At 44.4% G+C, this 22,992-nt stretch overlaps 1 protein-coding gene across 13 annotated transcripts in view; it reads right to left on the bottom strand.

Annotated features, from left to right (window-relative positions):
- The window catches only part of DPYSL5 (dihydropyrimidinase like 5), an 85,840-nt gene extending 66,677 nt beyond the window's left edge, over nt 1–19,163 (bottom strand). For 12 of the 13 annotated variants that reach the window (XM_081484032.1, XM_081484040.1, XM_081484036.1 and 9 more), the window contains exon 1: nt 18,825–19,163. The gene's annotated coding sequence lies outside the window, so the exon portion shown is untranslated. Of the gene's footprint in view, nt 1–6,454; nt 6,550–18,824 lie in introns of all 13 variants that reach the window. The other variant, XM_081484035.1, reaches the window with a different exon arrangement.
- Nucleotides 19,164–22,992: the final 3,829 nt, after the last annotated feature.

Raw genomic sequence — 22,992 nt, 5'->3', positions numbered from 1 at the left:
TTCATTTAGCCACCAGGCTATGCAAATCAAAACTACAGTGCAATACCACTTCACACCCACTAGAATGATTATAACAAAAAAGACAGATAATAACAAGTGTTGGCAAGGATGTGGAGAGCAATTGAAACCCTTGTACACCACAGTAGAAATGTAAAGTGATGCACTGCTTTAGAAAACAATCTGGCGATTCTTCAAAAAGTTAAAGAATCACCCTACAACCCAGAAACTCCACTCTAAGTTTATACCAAAGAGAAATGAAAAGATATGTCCACACATAAACTTACACAAGAATGTTTATAGCAGCATTATTTTTACAAATCCATGCAATGGAACGTTATTTAGCAATAAAAAGAGAAGCGATATTGATTCATGATACAACATGGGTGAACCTTGAAAACATCATGCTTAGTGAAAGCAGTACTCATACTGGAGTACATACAGAAACCACTTGTAATTTACGGGCTGTATGAACACAGGCAATGAGACTGGATTTGAGCAGTGGGCTATCATTTGTGTGCCCAATCTATAGATTTAGTAGGGTTTCTCAGTCTTGGAACAACTGAAATTTTGGGCGGGTTAATTGTTTGTTGTAGGGACTACTGTGTGCATTGTAGGATATTTAGCAGCACTCTTGGCCTCTACCCACTAATGCCAGTGGTACCTGCACAGTTGTGACAACTAAAAATGTCTCCAGACATTGCCATATGGCCCCTAAAGGGGCAAACTCTCCCATGGTAGTGAGTGAGTGTGTGAGTGAGTCACTCAGTCATGTCTGACTCTTTGTGACCCCATGGACTGCCCCCTGCTTGGCTCCTCTGTCCATGGAATTCTCCAGGCAAGAATACTGGAGTGGGTTGTCATTTCCTTCTCCACTCCCATGGTAGAGAAACACAGATCTACAATGATAGCACATCACTGGTTGGGGAGGAGAGGGGAGGGGATTGAATAGAAAGAGGCACAAGGGGGGACTTGCCTGGTGGACCAGTGATTAGATTCCTTGCTTCCAACGCAGGGGGCATGGGTTCAATCCCTGGTGCGGAACTAAGAGCCCACATGCCATGCAGTGTGGCTAAAAAAGTATATAGATAGATAGATAGATAGATAGATAGATAGATAGATATAGATATAGATATATAGATATATATGTATATATATGAGGTATAAGGAAACTTTGGGTGGTAATAGAAATATTCCATATTTCAACTGTAGTAGTGATTATTCAGGTACATAAATATATCTTAAATGAACGTTAAAAATGGTTGTGTCCATTGCATATAAATTACACCTCAGCAAAGTTAACCTAAAAGCAACAAAACATATTAAAAAAGAGGACTGCTAAAGGGAACTCTGGAAAGAAAAGATGTAATTTAGTAGGAATTATATTTAATGCCAAGTTTCCTGGCAGTTCAAGTAACTGGAGAAATGGTTTGGGAGGGAAGGTGAAAACTCTTCTTATTATTGAATAAAAGGGCAGCTCTGATTTACCCACCAGGAAAGGCACTTTGAATCCCCAATAATTTCTTGCTCCCCTCTATCTAATGGAACAGTCAAAAGAAGGCTTCAGTCAGAATGTTTTAGAGAAAGCAGTTCTGTTCTCTATGTAGATAATTCTAGATGGAATCTATTGGATTACTCTGAGGAAAATAAGCATAGATGTATTTGACCGCAGTTTTGCAGAAGGTGCAGAAATATTTTCCCAGTGGCCATTTTTAATATAGAGCAAACATCAATAAAAGGCTGGGGAAATACTATTAAATTTTAACTTAGCAATGACATTTCTTTGGAGGTTAAAGTGATATAGTCCAATTATAAATTTATAAATCTGGTGCTCTAACCTACACTAAAATGAGAATACAAATATATATTGGACATCCTCCAACTGGTAATGGTAAGGAAGATGTCTAAATATTGCTCCTCTACTTAGGTCATCCGGAGAAGGCAATGGCACCCCACTCCAGTACCCTTGCCTGGAAACTCCCATGGACGGAGGAGCCTGGTAGGCTGTCGTCCAAGGGGTTGCGAAGAGTCAGACATGACTGAGCGACTTCACTTTCACTTTTCACTTTCATGCATTGGGGAAGGAAATGGCAACCTCCAGTATTCTTGTCTGGAGAATCCCAGGGACTGGGGAGCCTGGTGGGCTGCTGTCCATGGGGTCACACAGCGTCAGACACGACTGACGCGACTTAGCAGCAGCAGCAGTTAGGTCATCCCATCTCCAGCCATCCCTAAGCCAAGTTCATGCTCCCCACCTCCCTCCCCTCAGCTTATTGTTCCAAAATTAAGGAACATTACCCTCATGGCTCAGATGGTAAAGAATCTGCCTGCAGTGTGGGAGACCTGGGTTCAATCCCTGGGTTGGGAAGATCCCCTGGAGGAGGGGATGGAAACCCACTTCATTATTCCTGCCTGGAGAATCCCCTGGACAGAGGAGCCTGGTGGTCTACAATCCATAGAGTTGAAACGAGTTGGACATGACTGAGTGACTAACACACACATAGATTACAATCAGGAGAAAAGCAGGGATGCCTTCCTGACCACAGTTACTGAATGATGTTTGCAATTTCCTAAAAAATGTGAATAAGATAATTAAACCCTCAAGATAAACATGGAAAAAGAGGTAAGCTGTGCTATGATTGTATACCTAGAATCATACGATCTATGTGGTACCCAGGTGGCGCTAGTGGTAAAGAATCTGCCTGCCAATGCACAGGACTTAAGAGACGCAGGTTCAGTCCCTGGGTTGGGAAGATCCCCTGGAGAAGGAAATGGCAACCCACTCCAGTATTCTTGTCTGGAGAATCCCGTGGACAGAGGAGCTTGGAGAGTTACAGTCCATGGGGTCACAAAGAGTCAGACATGACCGATGTGACTTCACACACATACTGTGATTGTATACCTAGAAAGCCTAAGAAAATTGGTAAGATAATAAGGTAATATAATAAAAGTAAATTATTATTAAATAATAATAAATAAAAGTAAATTATAAGGTAAATATAATAAAAGTAAAATATTATTTCCTATGCTAGTAGCCAGCCAGCTATAAATAGAAATAAGAAAAAAATGTTGTGTTCACAGTAGTGAAAAACACTGGAAAACACTTAAGCATAAAAAAAAAAAGCCTGAGAATAGTTGAGAAAAGGCAAATCTAAATATAAAGTGTTTTGTTTGTTTGTATCTATTTTGTTTAGAGGCTGCCCAGTATTGAGGGTGGGAATGAGAGTAAATACAGATGGGCATGAATTTTTTTGTGGTGATAGAAATTTTCTAAAATTAAATTGCCTGATGGTGGCATAACTCTTTAAATACACTAATAATCAGTGAATTGTACACTTAAAATGTGTGAATTTTATTGTATACAATACAATAATATTATATCTCAAGACAAATTCACACAAAAAGAGACCAAGGATAAAAAAACTAAGGCACAGACTCCTATAGAACTTCTCAAAGTACATAAAATAGGATCTAAACAAAATTAAACAAATATATTCTCAGACAGAAAAGCTAATATTATAAAGTGTCAATTCTCTGCAAAGTGATAGATGAATGTAACAACATTCTTATTAGAATTCCCAAAGGGTTTATGTTGAAATGGATAATGGAATTCAGAAGAGTAAAAAAATTGTGAAAAGAAACACTATGGGGTAGATAAAGGATTTCACTGGAATAATAAAAGATACTATATGAAATTACTGTAATTAAAGCTGTATGGTATCAGCATATGATTAGACAGATAAGTGGAACAGAGCAAGGTGCTTGGTAGCAGGTTTCAATTAAATCCAACAAAAGAGATATTTCAGTTCAGCAGGGGGAAAATGATTTACTTGATAATAGATGGGGCTGGCATCATTGGCTATTTGTCTGGAAGAAAATTAAGCAGGCTCCCTACCTTACAGCATATATTCAAATCTGTAATCCATCTGGTTTTAATTTAAATGTAAAATATTAAGCAATTAAAAATATTAGAAGGAAGGCCAGGAAAATACATGTACAGCCTAGTAACAGGGGAGACCTTTTACATCAATCTAGAAACCAAGAAGCCATAAAAGTCACATTTCTGACTTTATAAAAATTTTTAAATGTGATATTACAGAAAATGATATAATTTGATATAAAAATGATATAGAAATAAAGTCAATAAGCAGTAAATAGCCTGAGAAAACATGTGTAATGCGTATGACAGCTATAACTCTTACAAATTGAAAAGCAAAATACAACCAAGAGAAAGATAGCCACAGGACATGGATAAATGGCATAGAAGAACAAATCTAAATGACCAAACATATAAAAAGATGTTCAACCTTACCAGTAATCAAGGAGATGTAAATAAAAGCCACAATAAGGCATCATTTCACATTCATTAGAACTGGCAAAAATTCCAGGGTGATACCTGATGTTGGTAGGACTTGGCGGGGGAGGGTGCAGGCTGGGAGAGCTTGGACAGACATTGTTGATAGAAATGTAAATTATTACATGCTTTTGGGAAACAGTCTGAAAGCCTCTATTAAAATTTTAAAAAGATCTCTGATTCAGCAACTTCACTCATAGGGTTCCATCCATAGAAATAAAAGCACAAGAACACAAGGAGACATGTACAGAAAGTCCACTGCAGCATGGCTGGTAGGGTGAAACTAGAAAACTGGAAACAAATTGAATACCCACCAGTGCAGAATGGTGGAAAAACCTGTGGTACACTCCAAAGGAAAACTGTGTCTCTACTTACACCACTTCTGACACTAACCACCAGAAGTTAGTGCAGGCTGCCCAGGTTAAGGGCTCAGTCCCATCAGATTGTCCCCAACTGCAGATGCCAGTTCCCTGTCCTGCATTGTCACCTGTACTTCCGACCATCCAAATATAAATCTGGGGTTCCCACAATGCCCTCCTCAAGCTTGTTAATTCACTAGAACACCTCACAAACCTCACAGAAACACTTAACTTACAACTAAGTATTCTTGCCAGAGAATCCCCATGGACAAAGGAGCCTTTAGGGCTGCAAGCCCATGAGGTCACAAAGAATCGGACACGACTGAGCGACTAACCACAGCACAGCAGAGCATGGATATAACTTAGGAACAGCCAAATGGAAGACATGCACAGGGCCAGGTCTGGGGAACGGACTTGGAGCTCCCATACCCTCTCTGGCGTACCACCCTCCCAGCACTTCAATGCATTCAGCGATATGCAAGTTCTCTAAACTCCTCTGGGTTTTTATGGAGGTTCCATTACAAAGACACGAGTGAATAAATCATTGGGCATTGGTGATTAACTCAGTCTCCAGCTCCTTTTCCTCCCGCTGGAAGCGGGGTGAGGGCTGAGGGGTGGGACTGAAAGTTCCAGCTATCGATCACCTAGTTGGTTCCCTTGACAACCAGCTCCTAGCCTCAGAGTTACCTTATTAGCATAAACTCAGGTAAGGTTGAAAGGGGCTTATTATGAATAACAAGACACTCCTCTCACCCAAATCACTCAGAAAATTAAGAGTTTTATGAACTCTGTGCCAACTAGGAATGACAATCAAAATTCTTATTATATCACAGTATCATATTATCCATGCCATAGAATATCATGCAGTTTTTAAAGTTAGATCTATACCAGTTGGCTTAAAGGTTCTTCCAAGATGTAATAAGACAAGTTGTATAGATGATATATTTTACCAATAAAAACTATGTATCCATGATATCTACACATAAACATAAAAGGATTCTCTTCTTGTAAAATGAACAAAGGTGAAAAATACCTAGGTATATATATTAATATGGGCTTCCCAGGTGGCACTAGCGGTAAAGAACTTGCCTGCCAATGCAGAAGACCTAAGTCAGGGTTTGATCCCTGGGTCGGGAAGATCCTCTGGAGAAAGAAATGCAACCTGCTCCAGTATTCTTTGCCGGAGAATCCCACGGACAGAGGAGCCTGGTGGGCTACAGTCCATAGGGTCACAAAGACTGGATATGACTGAAATGACTTAGCACACAGGCATGCATATGTTTATACACAGTAATGTATAAGGAATGAAATATGAGTGAAAACACTCGAGTTACCTGAGGGTGAGGAGGTGGTATTTAGTTGGAGAAGAGGAAGAGAGAGGAAGTGGGGGAGGGGAGAATCTAATTTTTAATAAAGAAAGGAAAAAATGTCAACAATTAAAACTGAAAAGGCACTTCCCTGGTGGCCCAGTGGTTAAGAACCCGCCTTCCAATGCAGGGGATGTGGCTCCAATCCTTGGTCTGGGAACTAAGATTCCACATGTGGTGGGGGAGGGAGGCGTGGGGCGGCGGGGGGAGCAAAGACTCGGAAAGATAATGATAAAAAAGCAGTGAGTTCGTGGGGGGTAAATGGGTGAAGAAAACATGGACTAGAAACAGAGATACAGGAGAGCTGTGAATTACTTTTCTATGCTGTTTAAAAATCACCATAAACATAGTGGCTTAAAACAACGCCTATTTATTACCTTACTCTCTGTGGATCAGGAGTCCTAAGTTCTCGGCTTAGAGCCTCACAGGCTACAGTCAAGGTGTTGGACAGGCTGTGCTCTCATCTGGAGGCCTGCCGGAGAAGAACTCAGTTGCAAGCTCACTCAGGTTGACAGAATTCATGTCCTTATGGTCACAGGCTTCTAGCTAGAGGCCACTCAGCTCCCAGAGGCTACATAATTTTTTGCCAAGTGGGCCTTCCCGGCACAGCCACTTACTCATCAAGTCATGTCTCTAGAGCAAATCTGCTTGCAAGATGGGGTCTTAAATCATGTAACAGCCATGGAATGATATCCTCATCATGTTGACTGTGTTCTCTTGGTTAAAAGCAAGTCACAGGAAGAGACCACACGTAGGTGTGAACTCAGGAGTCTGCCTTTATGGTCTTTACAGAGAAAACATGCCCACAGGTAACCAGAATGCAAAGCAGAATGGAAGGAACAGTCTACACAAGGGAACTAATTCTAATTCTGTAGGAGGATCCAGCAGTCTCTTAGGCTGTCACTGGAGACAAAAGAGTATCAGAAACTGCACTGACACAGCTCACTGGACTTAAACTGCCCTGGAGGTTCTTCCTCTGTGAAATGATTAAGTGTTGTCTATGGTTCTTTTTAGCCCTAATATCCTATGCTGACACCTGGCCCACTGTGGTGGTAGTGTTTTTTAATCACTAAGTTGTGTCTGACTTTTTCACAACCCCATGAACTGTAGCCCACCAGGTTCTTCCTGTTCCATGGGATTTTCCAGGCAAGAACACTGGAGCGGGTTGCCACGCCCTCCTCCAGGGAATCTTCCCTACCCAGGGATCGAACCTATGACTCCTGCATTGGCAGGCACGTTCTTTACTGTTGAGCCACCAGGGAAGCCCATATGTATATATTTTACATGTGTGTTAGTCACTCAGTCATGTCCGACTCTTTGCGACCCTACGGACTGTAGCCCACCAGGCTTCTCTGTCTATGGAATTCTCCAGGCAAGAATACTGGAGTGGATTGCCATTCCCTTCTCCAGAGGAGCTTCCCAACCCAGGGATCGAACCCTGGTCTCCTGCATTGCAGGCAGGTTCTTTACCATTTGAGCTACAGGGAAGTCCATGTATTTATATACACATACATTTTACATAGATGGCAACATGCATTTAATATTGGTCTGCCTGCTTTCTTCCTATTCAGTGATGTGTACTAGAGGTTGTTCTTTGTCAGATCAGAAATTATCTGCCTTGGACTTTCCTGGTAGTCCAGTGGTTCAGACTCTTCCTTTCCAATACAGGAGACATGAGTCTGATCCCTGGTCAGGGAACGAAGATCCCACATATGGAGGAACAAAAAATTTCTTTGTAAGGATGGATCATGATGTATTTAACTGCTGCTGCTGCTAAGTCGCTTCAGTTATGTCTGACTCTGTGCGACCCCATAGACAGCAGCCCACCAGGCTCCTCCGTCCCTGGGATTCTCCAGGCAAGAATACTGGAGTGGGTTGCCATTTCCTTCTCCAGTGCATGAAAGTGAAAAGTGAAAGTAAAGTCACTCAGTCGTGTCCGACTCTTCATGACCCCATGGACTACTGCCTACCAGGCTCCTCTGTCCATGGGATTCTCCAGGCAAGAGTACTGGAGTGGGTTGCCATTGCCTTCTCCTGTATTTAACTAGCTCTCCAATTTTGAGAATTTAGGTTGGGTCTAAGTTTTTTTTTTTTGCTAGTACTAATAATGCTGCAACAATATCCTTTCCTATATTTCATTGTGCACATACACTTGTACATCTTTAGGATAAATTTCCAGAAGTGGTATTGCTGGGTTAAAGGGTGTAGCAGTTTTCGTTTTGATAGATGGTGCTGCAAGTCTGTTAGTTTGAGTTAGGAAGGAATCACGATGGTCTCAGCAGCAGCACAGTATGGCTGGCGCAGAACATCTGAGCTGCCAGATAGAATCTAGTCTCCACCTCCTCACTGAACAGAGGAGGGAACTGAGCCTTTGTGGCTGAACTTCTCAGGTGCTCTCTGTTCCCGCTGGACCAGCTATCATGTTGTCCAGGCTGTTCACTTGACAAGCATGTACTTTGACAATATTATTACATATCTTTATGTATCTAAAAGCACCTAACTTGAGCATTCGGAGAATACATTAGCTCCACTTACTGAGTACTCACGATGTGACCCCCAGCTCCCTGCATATTTTCCCCTGAGTCCTCCTCATAAATCTATGATCTTTAAATCACAAGGTAACCGAGGCTTGGGAAGATCAGGTGACTTTGTCTAAGGTTTCTCGTGTCTAGAAAATAGCAGTCAGGATTCAAACTCCATCTCTCTCCCATGTGCAAGCTCCTTCCTGGAAATTGCACTGTTCCTTTCAGGCACTCAGAAAATACGTGAGAGGAAGTTTGAGCCCATTTCCAGTAACAGCTCAGTGCAATTTAAGTCCAGTTACTGGATTGTGAGTAAACCTCTCACTTGCCAGGCTGTTCCAACAGTCATTTCTGGGCCCTGGCTATTTGCACTCTACGGGCAGATATTTAGAATTTAACAAAGTATTGGATGCCTCTCACAACTGTTTCATCTCTTCGCAATTTGGTGATCATTTGATTTCTTCCACAATGGCCAACTTTTGGTGCCATCTGCTATTAAAAGATAATACAATTTTATAGAAATTATTAGTAAAATTGGCTTTACTTGCAGTCCTTTGTCTTCCAAATTATTATTATAGGTACTGTTTGTAAAATGATTGATTACCTCTACATTTACACAAATTCTTACATTATTCCTACCTTTACACAAACTCTTTGATAAACAACTTGCCAGCTAAGACTAATTAGAAGGCATTCTCTGATCAGGGAATTCTGTGACATGTATTATCCATTTCAAGGAATTAACATGCATTTGTGCATTTCTCATGTGAAAACTATCCGGTATTATGAATAACATTGCATCTCCCACACCACTCCCTTTTTTTTTAAAGAGAATCTTGATTCTCAAAAACATATTATCAGCTTGGTAATAAAAAATCATGTATGTGATGTTCACAATGATGTAAACACTATCTAAAAATTTAAAAATCAACCATAATCTAAATATTCATAAGTAAACACTCAAATATAGCACATTTCAATGAAACAATAGGCAGTCATCAAAAGTTTACATTTCTAAATTAGGCAGATACAGAAAAGTTTTTTTCTCATGTCAAATGAAAGAACAAAATACAGTATCCATAATAGTGGATCCATGTTGTGGTTACAACTCTGTAAAAATTATGTTGAGTATGTGGATGAAAGTTGGATGAAACAAGCAAACATTTCACTAGCTGTACCAGCAAAATTGTCTATAAATGCTTTTATAACTGATTAAATATTGGAGGAGTATACATTTTAAAGTGTGAAACTAAATCCTATATTAAAAGAGATATGAAAATATCCAAGTGCTTAAGGGACTCAGAGATTAAGCAGTAAATCTATATTTTAAAGCAGTGGATAAATCTGATCTCACTTGCTTGTATAAGGACCAATCAAACATGGCAGTCTACAAGGCAAGAGAAAATTCTTTTTCAGGAACAACTTGGGCTGTGAATGAGTGTCATAAGAAAAAACCAGGCAAGTTAGGGGTTCGTGACCACCTTGCCACACTCCTTTGATGGCAAAGGTTTCTTACCACCATCCTCTAATTGTACCTAAACTGCTGCCCTTGATCTGCATTGGCCACATTTATCATTGCCATCTCTCCTGGGCCAACAGTGAAGACTGGCTATGGAGAAGAGATGGATTTGCCTATACCCACAATCTGGAGGCTGCTGTTCATGTCATTGTGCCTCATCTGTATTGTTTTTCAGTAGTTGCAGAAGTTTTTTTCCATTATAATCCTACTGTAAAAATAATATGCATTGGGAACTATATTCAATATTTTGTAATAACCCATAAAGGAAAAGAATCTGAAAAAGAATATATATGTATATTATATATATATATATATATATTTTCAGATAGAGATCTATCTGAATCACTTTACTGTATACCTGAACTAACACAGCATTGTAAATGAACTATACTTGAATTAAAAAGAGAGGAAAAAGTAAATAAATAAGATTAGTGAAAAGTGAAAGTGTTAGCTGCTTAGCTGTATCCGACTCTATGCAACCCCATGGACTGTAGCCTGCCAGGCTCCTCTATCCATGAAATTCTCTAGGCGGGAACACTGGAATGGATAGCCATTCTCTTCTCCAGAGGATCTTCCCAACCCAGGGATTGAATCCAGGTCTCCTGCATTGCAGGAAGATTCTTTACCACCTGAGTCACCAGAGAAACCCTAAATAAGATTAACATCCACCCCCCCCAATTGTGCAGTTTAAGTCTTTTTTAAAAACCCACAAAAATGGAATATATGCTATAGTTCTTATTCCCAAATAAGAAATCTGAACTTTCTCCCTGCACACCTACAGCCTGTGCTTTGCAACAAGATAAACCACCACAATGAGAAGCCTGAGCAAGGCAAATAGAGTAGCCCCCTCTAGCTTGGCACAACTAGGGAAATGAAGACTCAGCACAGCCAAATAAATAAGATAAATAAATAAAATTAAAAGAAAAACAGAAAAATACCAAAAAATAGTTGTAATAAAAAAAAAAAACACTGAACTTTCTGATTCCAAGTTGGTACTTTTTGAGGAATTTTTTAAGTCACCAAAATCACACAATTCAAAATTGCAATTTGACCCAATATAAGACTAGTTAACAGAATAAAAATCGCTTGTTAATCTTGTTCAAATCTGACTGGTCATCTCCCAAATGATCTTTGGACCCACACTGCAACTATAACCTGTTCTCAGCTTTTCCTTAAGAAACAGAAGTAAGGAAGTAGCTGTAGCAAGCCCAAGCACAACCATTAGTTTTAAAATGTTCATTTCAGCTACTGTGGAGTCAGACACAGCCAGAGTTCTATTTTTCACTGAAGAGTAAGAGTTTAAAACCAATCTCTGATCAAACCACAAAATTATGCCAGCATTTAGGGCTTCTAAAAACAGTTTAATCATAGCATTGCATGCCTTGGGATTGACTTTTAAAAAAAATTTCACCAATGGTCTTAACTATTTGGCATGGTCTAGTAAAACATAACATATGCATATCCTTGATCCGAATTCTACTCCTAAATATATACCCAAGAGAAACACATATTTGTTCACCAAAAGATGTGTCCTAGAATAGTCACAATAAAACTATTCACAGTAGCATCAAAAAAAAAAAAAAAAAACTAGCCAAATACCCATTAACAACATAATGGATAGTAAATTGTGGTACATTTACAGAATGGAATGCTATATAGCAATGAAAATGAGCATATGAAATGCAGCAAATATAATACTGAGCAAAAGAAGCCACTTTTGGAAAGAGTACCCAGTATATGATTCCATCTGTAAAAAGTTCAAAAATAGGCAAAGCTGATCTATGCTGATAGTGGTTAGAGACCCTGGAGGAAGAGTAGTGAGTGACTAGGAGGCAACTGAAGAGGGGCTTTGAGGTATATGCTAGTAACCTGTTTCTTGATCAGATGAGTTTACATGGCCATGTTCAGTTTGTGAAAATTCAGTAAGCTATACACTTATGATTTGTTTATTTTTCTGTATATCCGTTCAGTTCAGTTCAGTTGCTTGGTCATGTCTGACTCTTTGTGACCCCATGGACTGCAGCACTCCAGGTTTATATATCTCTTACACTTTATTAGAAAGTTTAAAAAATGAAAATATTTTAAAAATACACGCTCAGCCCCCCAAACTACCATTTTACGTATGTGTGTGGCCCATATATTCGGCAACATGCCAGACTTAAAACATTCTGAGCAACTTCCTTAAAGTTGAGTTTCACATCTGTTGAAAAGGAGCAGTAAAGGAACAAAAAAGCAGTAAAGGAAAAAATCGGAGACTACATTTGAATTTTATAACAGAATGAATGTATTGATCCACAAAGACATAAATCTGGTTAAAGTGCTAAAAATGAGAAAGGAGGCAACTTCTCCATCAATAGTGGGTCATGCTCAGTGGGTCATGCTCTGGGGAATGACAAAGGGAAGGAAAGGACCAGACAAAGGCAGGGAGAATAAAGACCAAAGGCCTGAGAAACTGGAGGGAGCCCGTGGCAGGTTTGAAATCAACAAAGGGAATGCCTGTCAGGGGGACACTGAACGGACACAAAGGTAGTGGGACTGAGTCCTGGGCACTGCTACTGTGTACAAGATATTTTCACGAGGAGTGGAGACAGTGACAGGCCCCAAAATCTTTGCTGAGCCCATGAAAATGGACAGATGTTGGGAGGTGAAGAGTGACACAATGCCTAATTCAGAATGCAGATATTCTCCTGTTGTTTTGTTTTGTTTTTTGGCCGGTCCTGAATGCAGGATCTTAGTCCCCCAACTGAGGATTGAACCTGTGCCTCCTGCCGGTGCCTTCTGCTGGGGAACTGAGTCTTATCCACTGGACTGCCAGGGGAATACCTCTCCTGCCTTGATTCAAGAGAATCTAGAATCTACTCATTCATAAAACCTCAAACTCACCTGAGTCAAATGAAATATTATCTATTAAATGCTTGCTGTAAGCAACAATTTGTGCTAGAAGCTACATGGATAAAAAAGAGAGATCCAAATTGTATTTTCAACAAGGTAAGGAGCAGCATTTTGTAGTGGGATTAATAGGCCATTGCTAATTCTTTAGTTTATTGCAAATAAGGCTCTTAGCTTGGGGTAGTGTTTAAAAAAGCATGGACCCAGTGATAGTTTTTGTGTGTGTGTGTCACCTTGGCTAGGCTACAGTAGTTAGTCATTCAGTCAAACACACATTTATATGTGTTGCTGGGAGGGTATTTTATAGGTATGGTTATGCCAGTTGACTTGAAGAATTTCCTCAATAACGTAGGTAGGCCTCATACAATGTAGTCGAATGTAGTTGAAAGACCTTAAGAGAAAAACCAAGGTTTCCAAGAAGAGGAAGAAATTCTGCTTTAAGACTAACCATTATGGGGTCCTTGCAACATCAGCGCCCACCTGAAAGCTTCCAGCCCACTGGCCTGCCCTACATACATCAGACTTGCCAGCCCCCACAGTCTCATAAGCCAATCCTTATTGGTTCTGTTTCTCTGGAGAACCCTGACTCGTATAGACTCTGAGCAGAGTCCTTGGGTGCAAAGCTTTTCTCTGTCACTTCTCATTTGCTTCATCTGTAAAATGGGGATAATAACAGTACTGTACTCAACTCATAGGAACTAGAACAACCCCTAGCACAGAGCAAGTACTTTGAAAGTTTTTGTTAAATGGGTAATTCTGTGCTGCTGAGTTTATTTCTTAGCTAGAAAACTTGAGATATTTTTATTCCCAACAATTTGCCATCAACCAAACATGATCACTCTTTCCCACACCAACAACAGAACAGTCTCAGAACAACAGCCGTCTCAACCAGTTATGGATGCCTGATTGTTCTTTAGATAATGTAGGAGCAGGAGCAGTTGCCAGGCCAACTCTATACACAGGGAAGTTTTGGCAAAGCTGGGTCAGAGCAGTTCTGGAACATTCTTAACTCTGCAAGTCCTCAGCTGCTCAAAACAGCTGCGCTTAAGGAGGCTGACAGTCAACACGGAGCTATTCCTACTATTTACAGAGTGGGACCTTCAGAACAGAGTCCTAATCATTCTTTCTGTTCCCACTATTGATAACCCTATGGCAGCTTACCCTGACCTCTGGGGATGAAAGATTAAACAGGGAATCGAAATGTTTTTAGGGGCACACATTCTGGGGTGAGAGTATGACGATGGTGCTGATGGTGATAATTGACATTTATTGAGCACTTACTAGGGGTCAGACTCTGTTCTCAGGCTATACATATGTTAACTCATATAACCTCATTGAACAAATGAAGAAACTGAGTCCTTAAGAGAAAAATTAGTTGTTTAAGGATGGACAGACAGCAAGTGTCAGGGCTGGGACTCAACTTCCAGCCTTCTGGCTCAGAGCCAGGCTCTCCTTCCTGTGTTCATTGCTTCTGAGTCTGGATTGTAAGAAGGGAGTCCATGTGGGAGGAGGCAAAGGAACAGCACAGAACTGGGCTGTGATTGATGGGAGGGCGTGAGAGGGTCAGGGGATGCTATGGTTAAGTCCATTTATTTTAGATGGAAGAAATTTCCAAGACTGAAATAGAACAAACCATATACAATATTCTTTCATGAAATTCTTTTAAGTATATAATGTGTCTGCTTTTATACATAAATATCGACGTTCATTAAAGAGTCATACCACAGTATTTTCACCTTTCATTTTCATATAAAAATTTAAGACAAAGTGATCTTGAAATTATTTCTTATTTGTTCACTAGCAGTACAAGAAAATCAAATACCTTCTCACTTGTTTACTGTCATTTGATTTCATTTTATACCAACTTCTCCTTACAGGTTTTCACATTGACAAAGGTTTCCTGTATTATTGTTCTTCTCTAGGTGACTGTCAAGTAAGTCTTTAGAAAACTTTTCTGAAATGTTTTCTTACAGCTCAGAAATCAAAAATGTGTGAACAGGATTAGATTCTATCAGAATTTGGTTAGTTTTGACACCAGAAAGATAGACTGGGTCTTACATACTCTCTTCTAATAGTACCAACTTCCCTGGCTCTCAATATTAAACTAAATTCTGATTTACTCCAGAAATTTATCCACAGCTGTGATGGCCTTTGGCTTACAGTTCCATTCCCTGAAGCTGAATTTTTGTCAAAGGAGCTTTTATCAAAGAGGGAGAATTCTCAGATATCAATGGCAGAAAGACAGGAAGAGGTAGAGGTACCACAGATGAAGCCTATACCAAGTCCTCAAACCTGATTTTGGCCAATTGTACACACTTGCCTTGCTGGGTAACTGCTTCCAGTGGTGGAAACATGCAATGTATTTAGAATACTGTTACCCTGACTTAAGTCTGAAGAGGTTATGCTGAAAACGGCCAAGTGTTCATGTCCCACAAACACCATTTGTATACCGAGCTGAGGTTCCCAAAGTCAGGGAGACGGGAGTTAAGAACGGCACCCTGTGGACTTCTCTCGTGGTCCAGTGGTTAAGACTCCATGCTTCCACCGCAGGAGGTGCTGGCTTGACCCCTGGTCAGGATACTAAGATCTCACATGCTGCCCATGTGGGCACTCTAGAATTCTAGCGACATAAAGTCTTTTTCTACAGCCACCTGCCTCTCCTATCTCTCTCCCAGGCATTCAGGGCAGGTAGGAGGATATTGCTTTCTATCTTCCCTGAAGAAATGGACCGGTCATACTAATATTCCTTATCTAGGAACTGACTCCCCATGAGGAAAAAATTGGATTGGATGTTCACACAGTGCTCTAAAATAATAGGATTACACCCTAAAGTCCATAAAATTCTTTCAAGAAGAATAAACCAACAAAATACGTCTCATTGGGAGTTTTTTCATAAGAAAGAAACCTTTAGTACCAGATTTTGGGTGTTCTAATATAGAGATTCTTGGTTTTCACCTACTCTGGGCTCCTCTGTCAATGGAATTCTCTTGGCAAGAATACTGGAGTGGGTAGCCATTCTCTTCTCCAGGGGATGTTCCCGACCCAGGAATTGAACCCCGGTCTCCCACACTGCAGACAGATTCTTTACTGTTTGAGCCACCAGAGATCCAATACAGAGATTCCTGGTTTTCACTTACTCTGGAGGTAGATAGGTCTATTATTTTAGTTAAATACATCCAGTGAACAACATTCCAGCTAGTCCTTTGTAAATTCCGAGAGGCACCTCCGTAAAGCATCATCCTTTAATAAAAGCATCAGGACATAGCCTACTGTTGTTACTGCTGGGTACAGCCGAGGTAGGAAGAATTCACATTGTCAGCTACCATATGTGCTGGGCAATATGTGACAGTCACATCACATTTCCTCACCTTACACATCAACCTGAGTAAAATCCTGAGGTTTCAAAGCCAGGTTATGAGAGCCCAAAGGCTCATCAGTCAACTTCAGGCCAAATATGTCACCTCGATTTTTCCTATGATGGTCTGCTTGTCATTGAGCCAAGCTTCTTCCTTCACTCTAGGAATAAAAATTCTTCTGTCTTGCTTTTTGTTTGTCTTTTTAAAATGAAGGACCGTTTAAAAGTATAAGTCTATGCTAAAGAGTCACCTTTAATATCAACTAGACAATCATCAAAGAAAACCTGTAAAACTGAATGTTGGTTTCTGGCTGTCATCTCGCATGTTAAGACGCTGCTAGCCTGGTGTGAAAGATGCTTAGACAGCGAGCAAGACTGAATGCATGGAAAGCTCTGTTGAGCTCCTTTTTGTGTTTCCATTTCTGTCCATCTGCTTTCCCATGGGCAAGGAGACGCCTCTTATCACAGCGTCGTCCCTCTCTTGGGTCAGCAGACACTACAAGTGAAATCTGCAAAGGATGGATACACTGGCTTGGGTGTGGTCACCGGCAAAGAGAAGCACTGGTCCCCTAGCTGCCGGCCTTAAGGCCAGGAGCTGCACCCGTGGCGGGTAATCTCCACGACTGCTTCTCTCCATTTTATCACAAACCGCACCAGCCCTGACCGCTCCCTCTAAGAACGCACAGCACATGCGTCCGCCTCGTTAGACAAAGCCGGCTACTCAGGGAGCCCGCTCAGCACCGAGGCGACCTCCACAGGTCTTCCCCCACCCCGGCCGTCTCGGTGGTTGGTCAGCAGCAAGGGGCAGGGGGCGGCGCCGCAGCCAGAAGGTACCAAAGCCAGGGGCGGCGTCTGTCTGCGGGCCCCACAGTCTGGGGGGCGGAGATACGCGACTCACATCAGAGAATTACCAGCGGGGTTTGTTGCCCTAACACAAATCCCCAGGGAAGAGCACGTGCCCTTTGATTTCTCCGCGAGTGTTTTCTGCACCAGAAAACTGCACACTCGAGTTCTAGGGGTGTCCTAGCTCGTGGTGTGGAGGACACCAGTGCCGGCCATTGTTCTCCGGGTCCCCCAGGCGGGAGGCGGCCCCCATTCCGCCTCCCTGGCATCACCTGCCGCTGGACCAAGCCTTTCAGCTCTGCGAAGAAAAGGGTGTGCCTGTGGCGCTGCGTATTATCACAAAACCCTAAACGAGTCCCTAAGGGCTCGTGTCAAGACGGGAGACAAAGCTCCTCGCAGGGACAGCCGGCTCGGTCCCCGATCCGCCATCCCGAGTCCGTCGCCCGGTCCAAGAGCCACGCCCCGCCAGCCACAGGACCGCCGGGCCCCTCGCCGGGGCTGAGGGTCTTCGGGCCCGAGACCCGCCTCTCCCCACCCCCCAGCTGCCTGCCCCTCCCTTGCCCGGAGACTTCCCTCCCTCTCATCGCGTGGGTCTCCTCCTCCCCAGTCTACTCTTCTCTAACCCAGGCTGTCTCCACCCTCCCGCATCCCTCCTCCCCTCCACATTCTTCATCAGCCCCAGCCTCGCCTCGCGCCACCTGCTCCGAGCTCCGACCCTCCCTGCTCAGACCCTTCTCTTTCCTCAAACCAGTCTCCAGTTCCCCCTCCTCCCACCCATCCCTATCTTCCGTCCTTTCGCATCTTTGCTCAAACGGAGGCCTCGCCTCTGCCTCTCTATCTCATCTCCTCTCCAACTAGGACTCCGGCCTCCTCCCCCGGCCTGGGGCGTCGCCCGCCAAGATCGATGCCCCCGGGAGGGCTCCCGCGCTGGGCTCCGGCGAAGGGACCCAGCTTGGCGCCCACTCTGGGCCGGGCAGCGAAAGGCGGCCTTTGTGGTTCAGACAGGTGCCTCCAGAGGCGGCCGGCGAATAGTCCACCCGTTAGCCGGACGTGGACGGGCCGCTGGGTCCGGGCCAGGCTGGGCAAACTCTAACCCGGAGGCGAGAGGGACAGAGGGTGTGTGTGTGTGCTGGGGGCGTGGAGCGGGTGGGGGCGGGCGGTGATCCGTGCGGGCAGAGGACGGTGCCGATCTGAGGTATCGGGCAGGACGGGCCCACGGCCAGAGAAGCCCCCGCCCAGCCCTCCAGACATTCACTGCATCTCGACGAGGCTGGGCGTCTACTGTGTGCTAGGAGCGAACCCCTTCCGCCAAGCAGCCTCCTCACCCCAGTTCTTTGCAATCCCACGAGCATCTCTTAAAAGCCTACTATGAATAAGGTACCGCTCGGCGCTCTGGGAGCTCTGTGGGCTTACAAAGAGGAACCGATTCGGGTCCCAGTTTAGCCCGAAAAGGCTGCCCCGAATTCCAAACCACACCTCCCTCCGCGTTCCCAGCAGCCGGTTCCCTAGGCGCACTCCGACCCCAGCCCTATTGTGCTCCTCCCAGAGAAACAGACTGTGTGAGATGGACGTCCCAGCCCGGGGAGAATGAGCCCACCGCCCGCCCTGCCATCACCCACTCCTCCGGGATGCCGCGGCTGCGGGGTTCTGTCGGTGGGTGGGTTCTCCTCCTGTCTCGCCGCGGCGCCGGCGCTGCGGGTGCTCTGGGCGGCGCGGCTGCACGCGCGCTCGCTCGATCGCCGCCTTGGCGCGCGGGGGCTCCGGAGTCCGAAGCCGCGAGCGGGGGAGGGGACTTGGGAGGGGGCTGGAGGAGGCCTCCGCCAATCACGGGAGCGACGCTCCTCCCCAGCGCTCCCCACCTCGCGCTAGCAGGTTAGGGGTAGGCGGGGACCGGCGGCGCCCTGCATCCTCGGCGCCGCGCGCGGCCACCGCCTGGGGACTACAACTCCCGACAGGCCCTGCGGCGGGGCCAGGGTCCGAGAGGGGACGAAGGGCGCGGCCCGAGAACCAGCGACCCCCGGGCGCTCTTCGCGTTCCTTCGGATTTCCATGGTGACTCAAGACACTTCACAAAGCCACGGCGCTTGGACGCGCTAATGCACGGGTCCCCTGGGACGGCTACCGCGTCCCCTCCCCCCGCAAGACCCCACCCGAGGGGCTGGAACAATGTCCTTGCCGCCCCTCCCCGGCTGCTAGGCTGCTGCCGGGCCTTCCCTTCTCTGCAGGCCGGGCTAAGGCCACCTGATTACCGCCAAGACCCAGTCCTACCCTGGGCGCCCGGCGGAATTGCAGGATGAAGAGGGCGGGATGTAGTTATAGGAAAATGTTCCCATGTACAACGTGATCGGCCACGCGGGGCCACCTCAGTTCGCATCTGTCCCCTCTGGGGCCTCGAACCCGGAGTTCATGCTCTCAGCTACTGCTTCTCCATCCAGGGCTCTCAGGTCCAAGCTGCCCGTCCAATTTCTGAAACCTCCTATCAGGGCATGGTGAAGCCTCTGGAAATGTTTTGTAACTCAATTTACCTTCGCTTCACGTTTTTTCTTCAACTTTTACATACACACATAATCTAACAAAATCAACAAGTCTAAAAAGGGGAGGATCACCAGGCCTTTACCTCCTTCTGGATAGCCTCTCAACCCTTTACCAGTTATCCGTTCTTTCCTGTAGTGTAATAATAGCTTAGATTCAGTTTAGTAATTTGCCTGTTTTCACTTAATGCATTGCTGTTGATACAGTGTTAAAATGCATCATTGAGTCCTCATTCCAACCTAGGGGAACCCCAAAGGGTTGCTGCAGAAGCCCCTCCCCAGCAGGGCCTCTGGGAAGTGGTGAAGATGGGGGAGTTCCCTGACTGTAGCCGCACAAACATGGCCCCAAGAGATGTTTCTCCCGGAAGGATATTTTCAAACAAAACTGTGCTTCATTACACCAGAAGGCCTTCCCACCGACCACCACCCCCCGATCCCATCTCAGCAAAATCTGAGAGTGCTTGGCCTCCAGAGAGCCCATCTAAGTGAGGTCTCCTTGGGTCACTTGCTCTGTACTCCTTTGCTGTAGGCTCAGAGCTTGCAGCCCACCAGGCTGGCAGTTGGGCCTCACTTCTGGATTACCACCACAGAGCCTCCACTTCTCCTGGGAGGAAGGTTTTGTTTTCTGCTCCCTCTCACATCCTGAGCTTATGCAGGGAGACCAACTCCTGCCTGTCCCTGCCCACCCCCCACCCCCGCCCCCACTGAGCATTGTTAGTTGTTCAGTCTCCAAGTCGTGTACTACCATTTGTGACTCCATGGACTGCAGCACACCAGGCTTCCCGAACCATCACTATCTCCTGGAGTTTCCAAAATCTCATGTTCATTGAGTAGGTGAAACCATCCAATCATCTCATCCTCTGTTGCCCCCCTTCTCCTCTTGCCCTTAATCTTTCCCAGCACAAGGGTATTTTCCAATGAGTCGGCTCTTCGCATCAGGTGGCCAAAGTTTTAGAGCTTCAACTGATGACCTCAAAGCATCTCTAATCCAGAGGAGGATGGAATGTGGTTGTGAAAACATGGGGCAAATGGCTCCTCCTTCCCCCACTGCTCCAGCTTAGGGAAGTACCAAGGGATTCCCCTAGGCTGGCCAACTTCTGCTACTGTCCCAGGGATTTGGGTAAAATGGATTGAACTTGAGGGAAGTGGAATGGAGCGGGCTCAGGGCAGCAGGGTCCACTTGCACGGTCCAGGCTGCACTTTTTGCCTAAGGAGGAGGGAGCCCTCTAGTGGCAGTAAGCTTTTTCTGCAGCATTTAATGGACCTCACGTTTGGATTCCTGCTTCTTTGCTTTCTTGGGCCTGCCTCCCCAAGTCAGAAAAGAGCTGCCTAGAGATTATTTGTTGGCCTGGGGCATTGCTGAAAGTCACATCCAAACATGAGATTACAAATGGTCCCAGTAGTTGATTTTAGTTCTATGTATTTTTAACTTAGGCTCTATCTCTTGGAAAGTAGAAGGAAAACAGGGCTTGGGGTTCACACATTTCTAGGTTGGAATCTTTGCTCTACTTTCTGGATACTTGACTTTGAGAGAGTTACTTGGTCGATCTGAACCTTAGCTCCCCAGAGTGTGGGGACCATGTGTGTGTGCTAAATCGCTTCAGTCGCGTCTGACTCTGTGCGACCCTATAGACTGCAGCCCGCCAGGTTCCTCTGTCCATGGGATTCTCCCGGCAAGAAAACTGGAGTGGGTTGCCGTGCCCTTTTCCAGGGGATCTTCCCAACGCAGGGGTAGAACCTGCATCTTTTAACGTCTCTGCTTTGTCAGGGGGGGTTTTACCTGATCAGCACCACCTGGGAAGCCCTGAGTGTGGGGACCATAATACATTGTTTTAACCTTGCTGTGATAATTACATGAGAAAATGCATATAAAAGGCTTAATACACTACCTAACATATAGCATACACTCAACAAATGTAGCTATTATTGTTCATTTATTCAACAATAAGTGGTTATTGAACAGTGTGCTACCATTATAACAACCACAGAAGGAAATATGTTGTGACTTTTATTGTAAAGCTCCCATGACCAGCTTAGGTGAAGTGGAATGACAATTCAAGCAAGAGAAAAATCAGTTCTGAACAGATCATCAGCTGGATTTGAATTTCACCTGGATATTGACTTGCTGGATTTTTCTAAGCAGAGGTCTGAGATTCCAGGATGAAGGAGTAAAAGTTTGTGGGTAGCAAAGCTGAGGGGAAGACAGCTGAGGATCCCATCATGGCTTAGAAGTCAAGTTCGTGGATGGAGGTGGGAAGAGAAGGGAATGGCAAGGTAGGCTGGAGTCAGGGCCTTCACAAAACTCAGGACTACTGGCTTTTATGAGAAAATGTGTTAGGGGTTCCAAATTGTCTTAACAGCAAGCTTTTTTCTTTTTCTAAGAGTTTTTTGCTTATTTTTCTAAATTTTTTTTTTGATGTCAACCTTAAGTCTTTATTGAATTTGTTGCAATGTTGTTTCTATTTTATGTCCTGGTTTTTTGGCCTTGAGGCTTGTGGGATCTTAGCTCTCCAACCAGGGATCAAACCAACACACCACCCACCACCCCTCCCCCATCACGTGGCATTGGAAGGCAAAGTCTTAACCACTGAACCACCAGGGAAGTCTCCTATAGGAATCTTCTGAATAATTGGCATGCAAAGGACTATCATAAAAAGGGAGGGAGGAGAGACTAGTAGGTGTACTTTGTTTGGTTTTTGAATATTTATTTATTTGGCTGCACTGGGTCTTAGTTGCCACATTTGGGATCTTTAGTTGCAGCAGGTGAACTCTCAGTTGCAGCATATGGGGTCTATTTCCCTGACCAGGGATTAAACCTGGGCCCCCTGCATTGGGAGCTCAGAGTCTTAGCCACTGGATCACCAGGGAAGTCTCTAGGTAGGTGTTTTTAGAACACATTTGAGCCTTTCCCCTACCCCACATATGGCAGTAGCACTGCTCATTTCATGGAGATGAGGAGATCCGCATCCCGAGACTCAGAGCAGCAGAGCCATGTTATTCCGGGCCCCATCTGCCTGATGCAAAGCTGAGCTCTTCCTGCTCCAGCCTGCCCTCCCCTACAGAAGATGACAGACTGTAGTGACTATGAATGAGTGACTCTCAAGGGAAGCAGAGACAAGTCACTGGCACCCAGAGGTTCCTCCTACAGTTTCACCTGTTCCTCCTCAAGGTACCCTCTGAGAAGTGTGTTCTCCAACATCCCTGAGGACCTTTGTGCTAAATTTCTTCCTCTGCTTTCTCTTTCCACCTCTTCCCTC

Source organism: Giraffa tippelskirchi, chromosome 4, assembly GCF_054371585.1.
Source record: "Giraffa tippelskirchi isolate mGirTip1 chromosome 4, T2T-mGirTip1v1.2.pri, whole genome shotgun sequence".
Classification (NCBI taxonomy): domain Eukaryota; kingdom Metazoa; phylum Chordata; class Mammalia; order Artiodactyla; family Giraffidae; genus Giraffa; species Giraffa tippelskirchi.
Note: the sequence above shows the minus strand (reverse complement) of the source record. Positions and strands in the feature narration are given on the sequence as shown.